The 8,234-nt window shown below is 60.6% G+C and overlaps 1 protein-coding gene across 3 annotated transcripts in view; it reads left to right on the plus strand.

The window, feature by feature from the left end:
• Positions 1-8,234, plus strand: part of AGPAT3 (1-acylglycerol-3-phosphate O-acyltransferase 3) — an 82,004-nt gene that overhangs the window by 21,803 nt on the left and 51,967 nt on the right. For 2 of the 3 annotated variants that reach the window (XM_039857929.1, XM_039857931.1), the window contains exon 2: positions 976-1,038. The exons of the other annotated variant lie outside the window; for it this stretch is intronic. The gene's annotated coding sequence lies outside the window, so the exon portion shown is untranslated. The remainder of the gene's footprint in view (positions 1-975; positions 1,039-8,234) is intronic. 3 annotated transcript variants of the gene reach the window in all.

An 8,234-nucleotide genomic window follows, 5' to 3' on the forward strand; every position in this document is an offset into this window, starting at 1 on the left:
AAAATGCCCAAATTATTAAAAGGGAATCGGTGGGATTGGCATCATTTTGTCTCACAGCTTCTGGTTCTTCGCGGTCCCTCGTTATAAAAGCAGGGGAGTCCTCAAGTTCAGTGTTCCTTGGTGTGACACAGCCCCGCTACACGCGCCGCTCCGTGTCACACCCCAGCGAGACTGTCATTTACCTCTCGATCAAAAAACACGTGCTTCTGATATGCTAGCGGGAATTTTCTAGATCCAAGCCTCTGGATTTGCAGGTGGCGGCAGAGTCCATGCCTCTCCATTAGCTTCTCTTTCTGTCATTGCCAAGAAATGTGGAAGGAAGGGTCTGTGTGGCCAGGGCAGTCGGTCAAAGCCTATTGTGTCTAAGTTTCTGAAGCACAGCACATTTCTTTAAATCAGTATTTCTCAACTCGGGGCGATTTGCCCCAGCCCCACCTTATCCCACCTCACCCCCACCCCCCAACCCCCGGGCAGGGCTGCCGCAATTTCAAAACAGACAAAAACAAGGACCGAAAGTGGCCAGCTGGCCGGGGCTTTCCCCGTTGGTCATAGGCCGAGGCTGGGCTGGCGAGGGGACCGGCTGGCTTGCTCAGGAGCCCAGTGCAGGCTTTGGTGGCTTTGGGATGGGGTGAGAGAGCAGACGAGGTCAGTGTTGTTGCTGAGCTGAGCGGTGCAAAGCCTTGGCGTGTCACGGGGCCGGGGGCCGAGGGCAGAAGGCAGCCACCTGCAGCTGTCCTTGGAGCCTGCAGGGAGACTGGGGTGCTTTGCGGTCCTCCCAGGGTGTGTGTTCATTTGTGAGCCACCCGTGGGGCCTCCTCACCGGACGTGGGCCTCGTCCCTGGGTTTGCTCAAGTTAGTGAAATATTCCGTTCACGGGGAGATAAAGCTCATTCACAGTCACCGCTTCCCCTGCCGTGCAGGGGTGAGGCCGCTGTGTTCCCCGCTGAGTACATGTCTTGCGCCTTTCGCTTCCAGGCCTTCAAGTTGGAGACCCCTAAGGACGACCGCTCCCGCTGGCCCTGCCGACCCTGTGCCTCGGTAAGTTAGAGAAGGAGGTGGCCGAGCCTGAAGGGGGCGCGTGTGCACATGCGTGTGTGCACGTGTGCATGTGCGCGTGTGCGTCTGTGTTCCCTGGAGTGGCCCTGAAGTGGGTCTCGCCCCCGTGATCTGCGCCCAGCACTCCCTGGCAGACGCAAAAGTCCCATCTGCTTTGAGAGCCTGGCTGGCCGAGCCAGCTTCGGTGACATTGAAGGGACCTGGTGGTTACAGTTGGGCTTTAGCGCGTGCTGACAGGTTCGCTTAGAGGGACAGACACTTTGGCGTTCTCTCCCAGCCTGAGGGTATTTGCTAAGCGGTTCCCATGTGCCCAGAACCCTGGAACCCGCTGAAGGGGACTAGGCACGTGGCCTCCCCTTGTGTTGTTTCCCGGAGGGAGGAGCCGGGGGGGGCCCAGGGCGCAGCAGTGGGCGTGGCCACAGCGGGGCTGCACCGGCTTTCGTTAGCAGACCCCTAAGTCCTGAGCCTCTTTGAGGCGGATGTAGCAGTCCAGTTTAGATGCGCAGGGGTGACGTGTGACCCCGAGGCCTGTGTGCATGTTTGCCAGGTGAAGGAGGCCTCGCTAGCCATCGGCGGTCAGGTCCTGGGAGCACAGTGACAGCCAGCAGCTTGGTGGAGGGCACCAAATTGGGGGAGGCAGGGGTACCTGTTCATCGGGCCCCTGTCCTCCGGCCCATCCCACAGAGTGGCCTGCAGGTACCGGGGCCCCCTGTCCCGGCCTCCGGTGTCCCGGCTTTTTGGGCTCCATGCTGCCCACCTCTCACCTGCACTCACGCCCACCCTCAGGGTCCGTCAATGTGTGAGTGACAGGTCCCTTCACGTGATCAGAGCTCCACCCGACAGCTTCTTGCTGCTGCTGCTTTGGATTCGGAGTCATCTGTCCTGTAAAGAGCAGGGCCCAGACACCGCGTCCGGAGTCACGGTTATAGCTCACAGGTGCCGCCCCTGTGTGGCAGTCACCGCTAACAGTGTGCCGATCGCTGCTGTTTGGGGACAAACGTTTGGGGACGTGTGTAGAACTGGTGCCACCCGATGCCAGCCTCCTACGTTGTATATTTATAGTCGCGACTTGTTTAGAACGATGTTGCTTAAATACGTGAACCGGCCGCTGCGGCACCCGCTTCGCGTTCAAGTTGAAGTAACCCTTAGTGTCGCTTTAGAATTAAGTGCTTTATTACGAGCGCTGACATGACAACTGGGAGCATAAATACACACGCAGCAGCTCCCCGCGGACCAGCTCCCCGCTGACGAGGCCTCTCCTCTCCAGCATTCCAAATCAACAAAAGTTTGTTTGCTTTTTTTTGCTCGTTATTGATTTAATACACAGCTTATGGTTTTGACCGTTAAATTGTTGCGAGCTACTATCGTGGGCAAAAGAAAATCAAGCTATATTGTATCCTAAGTTGAGCTCTCAGCGTATTCCTCTCCTCGTGATTATTAACTGGCCGTGGACTCTGGTGGGGCTCAGAGGACTCTCCCTGGCTGGGGTACGGAGCCCCAGGGTGCAGCCTGCGGCAGCTGCATAGGGCCGTGGGCGGCACCAGGAGCCTCGTGATCTGCGAGGCACATTGCGTCGCACACAGCACACGCGTGGCCTCCACGGTGCTTTGCTTCTGGGGAGAGTGGCTGAGGGTCGCAGGCCGTCAGCTGGCCCTCTCCTGAAAAAACAGTTTGGGGAGGTTGCAGACGAGAATCGGCATGGTCGTCTGGGGTGCGGGCCTCAGCGTTCCACCACCCCCGAGGGCCGGGACGAGGACGGGAAGCGGAGAATGACGAGCGGGAGACATCGCGCTCTTCAGGACCAGCGACAGCCCCAGGCACCCAGTCCGAGGAGCTCACGTCTGCACAGTTCCAGGCGTACGACTCACGTCCCTCCAGAGGCAGGACAGACACAGCGACACTGGCCGGATGACACTGTGCTGCGCCCCCCACCCCCGCCCCGCGCGCGGGCGCTCAGCAACGCCGAGGTGAAGCGGACGCCTGTTTGTGACGAAACCGCGCCTCTCAAACGTGACGTCCGGTGCACACCTGAAACGACGTGCCACCAGGTCATCAGAGAAATGGAGACCCAAACCGCGAACGTGGTGTGCGTGCAGCTCTGGGACGGCTAAAATGACACAGGCGGCCGGGAGGTCGCGTGTCACGGTGGCCGTAACTCTGGGAGACGTTTACTGTCGTCGTCGTGCGTGTGGGCTCCGAGCCGAGCGCTTTCCGAGCCCCTCACCGTCCGGCTCTCTTCCCGCCCACGCGGGGCGAACCTTACTCTCTGCGCCGCACAGAGGAGGATGCGGGCCGGGGGTGCGCGTTCAGCCCGTGCTCGTGCCGGGGGCCCCTGCTGAGCCCCGAGGGCGGGCGCGTCTGTCCTGGCGCCCTGCGTTCGTCGTGCTGGCTGTCCTGTCGTGCGGCGAGCCAGCTCTGCAGCAGGGAGCACTTGCTGTCCCGGCTGGTTCTGCAGACCACGGGGCTCTGGGACCCCAGCAAGCCTGGGAACCATGCCGAGGTGGCCTCCGGGCCCCTGGGCGGGGCGTGCAGCCCTTCACTCGTCACCCCTTGGCTGACACACAGGAGACCGGGTGGCCTCTGCCGCGTGGCCCATTCCTGCAGTTTTCCACTGGTTTTTCTGGCCCGTTCTGAGATGGTTTTAAGGTTTTCTTCCTCCTCCCCGTGCACCGACGTTGGAACGGGCCTCTCTCCCCCCTCTGCCCCGTGTGCGAGGCCCGGCCTCCCCTCCAGGCTGGCCGTGGATCTCGCTCTCTGCAGCAGGAGGGCGTGGCAGGTTGGGGTGCGAGGGACTCTTCTCAGCCCCTGGGAAGTCGTCCGCCTCCCTGCGGAATCTGGCAGTCACCCTGTGGGGCCAGGTCCCCCGCGGGGAGCAGGAGGGTGCAGGGCGGGTTCCAGGGTGACCAGGACTGAGGGAGGTGGAGCTGGCCCGCGATGTTTTGGTCTTCCGTGCTGAGCACAGGCAGCGCCCCGACCACCGGCCCCCTCCCCCCCGTTTGGTGGATCCTGCAGCGCTATGGGTCGGAAGGGGTCTCTCTCCGCCTCTTCTGGGGACTGTGCCTGGTCCCGCGCCCCTGCGCAGTGTGCCGAGGCTCTGGGCGAGGCCGCTCCACACCGCTCACCCCGCCGTGCCGGCCCAGGCCCTGCCGGCCTTAGTCCAAGGCCACCTCCTTGGGCTCAGGGGGGCGGCTGCACCTGAGCTGCAGTCACTGAGAGAGGCCTCATGAGCGGGTGGCTCTGAGGGGTCCCCGCTCTGGACGTGGTGTGGGGGCAGGGCCAGGGGCTCGGACTTCGACCCGCCCGCTCGTGTGTCGGGAAGGCAGAGTCCTGCACTGTAAGCCTTTTTCCTTAAAACACACATCGGCGTTCAGGGTGGTTGGTCAGGCTGCTGTAAGGCCCGGGAGACGAAGGGTGGGGCCTTCACGAGCAGCGAGGTAATTCCTTCCTCGAACACAAACATAAGCTGTGGAAGCGATACACGCGTTCGTAAAACTTCAAGACGACCAAGTCTAGTAAGTCACCAAGGTCTCCTCCCCTCCCGCAGCCCAGACCCCACGCTCCCTGGCGGGACCTCCTGTGAGCAGTGTGCGGTCTGCCTCCTGGAGCCCGGGCACACGGGAGAGCAGACGGGCACGCACACGGCTTGGGACACACGCTCGTGCCCTGGCATACCCGGGCGGCCTGACGTGAGCCGTCTGGTCTTTTCAGACACACAGACCTACCTCGTTTCATAAATGCAACTTGCTGTTTTATGCGTGTCCCATGGAGCGTGCATGGCTGCGTGCACGGGCACACACGTGCACACACGGCTGCGAAGCACGGTGACGGTCCCCAAGCCCCGATGAGCAAGCACTTCGTGAAGACCGCTTTGCCTTTGAGACTTAGATGTGTGTGTGCCTCGCAAAGCCGGCGGAGTTGCCACGCCTGTTCCCGCACGGCGAGGCCGGCTGGGGTCGTGAACAGGGTGACCGACGATGGCCTTGGGGCTGTGGTGTCAGCACGCCCCGCCCGGCCCCGGGGCCGCCCTGCTGGAAGGTGGACTCTGCCTCCTGCTGCTAGGGATCAGCTGACTGGGCTGTCCGGCTCTGTCCCTGGCCGGGGTGTCGGTGAGTTGGCAGGGGTGCCGGGGAGGGTCCTCGCACACGGTGGCCTGGGCCAGGTTCCTTTCCCACCGGGGAGTGTGTCTCTGGAGTGCTCCACGCTGTCTTCCTCCCGCTGGGCTGCACAGAAGGGGCCGTGTGCACGCGGGTGCGCGTGCCTCTGTGCACTGGCCACCAGCAGAGCCGCCTCCCTCCAAGCATCCGGCGTGTAGGCTCGGCCACCGACGGCCGTGCCCCCGCCCTCGGACTCTGCCTGGCCGCGAGGCCAGCGTGTTGGGGCACCGTCTTGTCTCAGACCCTGCCCGCCCGGCAGCTCCTTCTCTCTTGGTGTCTAGAACTAAAAATCGGAGCCCCTTGAGCGGCCGTGCCTCTGAGCGCCAGATGCCGCGTCGTGTGCCGTCGGCTTGGCTCTGTGCCGAGGGCTCTGGCTGAAGCAGGAGTGTGGGGACAGGCCCCGGGAGCAGCGTCGCGGGTAGCCCTGTGAGCTGTCCGTGCAGCAGGAGGGAGCGGCGAGCCGGGCCGCAGAGGGACCCTTCTCAGCCCCGGGGACGTCGTCCTGGCCCAGCTCCGGGCACTGCCCGCCGCTCTGCCTCGCTCGCTTCCGCGTGAAGTTAGCAGGCGAATCCGCGGAAACACAGGCTGGAGCCGGGAGGGACGGTCCGGCTCCCGTGGCCCCGCCGAGGGGGGCGCCCGGGCCGCACAGCCAGCCCCAGCGTGCCTGGCACACAAGCCGCGGCCACGCACCTGTAGCCCCTTCTCATTTTAAGTGGCCCTTAGCTCTCTTCCTTGTCTCTCCCGAGTGCCGTTCTTCATCCTCTGCCTGAAGCCCCTGGAATAGGGTTGTTTTTCTTCTTTTTTCTTATTGTCAATTATTAGAGTAATTGACTTTCTGTAGGAAACCATTCCTGCGTCCCGGTATAAACTAAATTTGGTCATGGATGTTTTTGTTTATCTTTAACTACATGGCTGGAACCAGTTTGCTAACATGTATTTATTAGGACTATTCCACCTCTGTTTGTGCCTGTGTTTGGTAAAGTGATGGCATTTTGTGTTTCTGCTGTTTTCTGGAATGGCTCCAGAATTTCTCCGTGAAAGCGATGCCGACTTAGGGCTGAGAGAGTGTCACCTTCGGGAGGGCGCATGAGTGTATATAATACTTTAAATCGCCTCTGCTTTATGGAGTGTTTTTAATCAGGAAGTGAGGTTGGATTTTGTTAAACCCCAGCGTTCTTGTTAAAGAAATATAGTGAATTTTCTCAGTAGATTTCCTCCCATAAAATCATCCTCGCATTCGTGGAACAAACCGTACTTGGTCACGGTGCACTGTCTCTTTAATGTGCTGTTAGGTTCTGTTTGCTAATTTTTAAAGAAATTTTTGTATTCATATTTATAAGTAAAGAACAGTGGTTCTCAAACTTTCGGTCCCTTTACAGTCTTAAAAAATTATTGAAGACTCCAAAGAACCTCCGTTTTCGTGAGCCGTGTTTACTGTGGTTCTCAGCCGGGGACGCTGGGCAATGTCAGAGGTTTTTGGTGGATACAGCTGGTGGTTGGTGGTGGTGGGGTGGTCGCTACTGGCCTCTGGTGGGTAGAAGCCAGGGATGCTGCTGAATACCCCACCGCACAGCCCAGCCCCACCATGCCGACGCGGCCCGTCCAGAATGGCAGGAGTGCCGTGGCTGAGAACCCCTGCCGTCGGTGTACCCTGTGCAAGAAAATTACACTGTTCATTACGTTTTCTAGAAATTCTGCAGGCTCGGTTTCTACTTCCCCTGGCCGGAAACCCCTGAATGTCGGCGTTTGCGGGAAGTCCCTTCTCTTCTCGGCTTTTATCATGAATTTCTAGGGAATAGTGTTCGTGCTTTAACTACTGCTTGGACTTTGTCGACAGTCTCGTCGCTCAGCGTCTGGGCGCTGCTCACGCACACTCGCAGGGGCGACCGGAAGGCGCGTCCACTCTTGCCGTGGGGCGCCCTGCTTCTGTCCTCGCGGCCACGGCCTCGGTTCTTAGTTCCCGACCCCTTGTTCTTCCTCGGACTGGCAGGGCTGCCACCGTCACGCTCCGACTGCTTTCTGGGGCGCCGCTGCCGTTTCTGCTTCATGAGATGTTCGGCTGGGCCATTCGGCACAGAGATTTTCTGTCTTCTTTACGAGTTTTAGTTGCTCGCATTATAAATGTTTCCGCTTCGTCTCATTTCGTGTCACGTGGCCTGATATGTCATCGTCTGATATCGAGAGTTCGAACCCTCTTTTTGGTGCATCCCCCCAGTATGCATTTATGAGTCGTTTTCGGCCCGGCCGACTCGCTTTGGCCGCGCGTTTCCTGGTGGCCAGCAGAGGGGGTCTCGTTTGTCAGGCTCGGCGTTCTGTGTTTCTGTTGATGGACGGGACCCAGGGGTTCGGTGGGCGCTGTCGGCGTGTGAGCGTTTGCAGGGTCACAGAGGAAGTGTGTCCCATGTGTGTCTGTTGACCGACACGTCGCAGGGCCGGTGGCCCGCTCCGTGCCTTTCCGGGTGTTCTGCGCTGCGCTTCGTTTTGGGGTGGTGACCTCCTGGCTGGGGCGGTGTGCGCTCTGCTTCAGCGGGTACCCGCTGCGAACCCGACGTGACCAGCTTCCCGTCAGACCCTTCGTCCTGCCTTTTGGATGGTGTCTGTCGTTTCTCTCCTGAGAGAGACAGCAGTGAACCACGCCGAAGCCCCGCCCCCCGCTCGCCTTCCCCAGCACCCGCTCCCCCGCCTCGCGGCCCCCGAGCTTCCCTCGCCCACGCTGTCACCCACTGCTCCGCTCCCGCCTCCCGCCCTGCCGTCCCATGTGCTGGTTGTCACCGCGCTGGATGCTCACGTGGTGTGGTGAATACCTCGCAGCTCATCCCTGGGTCTTCTTGGTGGCTCGGGCGTGTCCCCAGCTCTGTCGTGGGCACGGGTTTGGACCGTTAGCAAATGGAGCCACTTGCTGCGTCCCTACCTTCTTCACCTCCCTAAGACCTCTTGCCTTCAGGCCTGTTTTACAGCCTCATTCATCCTGTTACTCCAGTGTGCGCGCGTGTGTACGTGTGTGCATGTGTGTGCGTGCGTGTG

This window comes from Pteropus medius, unplaced genomic scaffold, assembly GCF_902729225.1.
Source record: "Pteropus medius unplaced genomic scaffold, Ma_sr-lr_union100, whole genome shotgun sequence".
Classification (NCBI taxonomy): domain Eukaryota; kingdom Metazoa; phylum Chordata; class Mammalia; order Chiroptera; family Pteropodidae; genus Pteropus; species Pteropus medius.